Here is a 1,214-nt window from a genome sequence, read left to right on the forward strand (position 1 = left end):
ATATATATATATATATATATATATATATATATATATATATATATATATATATATAGACACACACACACACAAACAAAAATACTACACCCCACACAATTAGTGTTTCACGCCACCTCGTGCTCACGAGCAAGCTCTGACACGATCAGTTCATCCACGTCATCTGCCTCAACCCCGATTCCCCCATCCTGTCGTGGTTAGCACCACCCACTCATCATCAGTACAGCCGAGATGGCCAAGAGGACCGCCACACAATGGAGGGACTCATGGGCCCGTGAACCATGGTTATGTAGCCCCTTGGCACTCAACTTTGATGACAACGGGTAAATGCCACGTCCGGGCCGAGCGGCCATCGCCGGTCTGCAGCTCCGCCCATGTCTCATCACCGATAGGATAACAAGTACAAGCTCGCCATCATGGGATCTAGGTTGTTCATTGGGCCAGCTGATGAAAGGCACCAAATGAAGAAGAGAGGGACATCAACAATGGAGGTGTGTCTTGGTTCTCCCTCATCAAAGACTTTACCGACATAACTTCTCAAGGGGGCATGCTACCATTGTGTTTTAATTAGAATGGCTAGAGCAGAACTGGTCATGGGTAGAATTAGTGTGCGAGACGTCAAGTGAACAGAATTAATTAAGTTAGTGACCAACGGAATCAAATTAAGTTAGTCACCATGGGTTGAATTAGCACTAAGCTACGAAGGCGGTTGCCGCCTTTGCCCCTTGATGCTGGCCTCCCATGGTGGCGTTGATCGCTGGCTCATTTAAAACACGAGTTTGTGGATTTTGTGATAAAAGTGAGGGTTGAGAGTGAGCGGGATGGGGGTAAAGTTGGTATGTTCAGACATGGTTGTCTAAGTGGAATAATTTCCTTACATTAAAAATGCGGGGAATTTCCTTTCACTAGAGATGGCTTTGCAGAAAATTGTATGAGAGGGTGGTTCATTTATTTTCATCAAGTCATACAATTTTTTGGCAAGGATAGGAGGGTAAATACTTTGGCTGGTTGATTCAAGAGTTAATAATGGACACGGTGGTGTATCAGTTGCATGCCCAACAAAAGACAGTATATTTTTGTTTCGTGGTCATGCACGAGATTGAACTATATGTTACAACGTGGCAATGGCTCAGCAGATATGGGGTCTGCCTTCTTGGAGGGGCGTCCTGGCCGGCACGTCCCCCTTGATGGCGTTGGCGGATCAACACAGAAACCGC

The sequence above is a fragment of the Triticum dicoccoides genome, chromosome 7A, assembly GCF_002162155.2.
Source record: "Triticum dicoccoides isolate Atlit2015 ecotype Zavitan chromosome 7A, WEW_v2.0, whole genome shotgun sequence".
NCBI lineage: Eukaryota > Viridiplantae > Streptophyta > Magnoliopsida > Poales > Poaceae > Triticum > Triticum dicoccoides.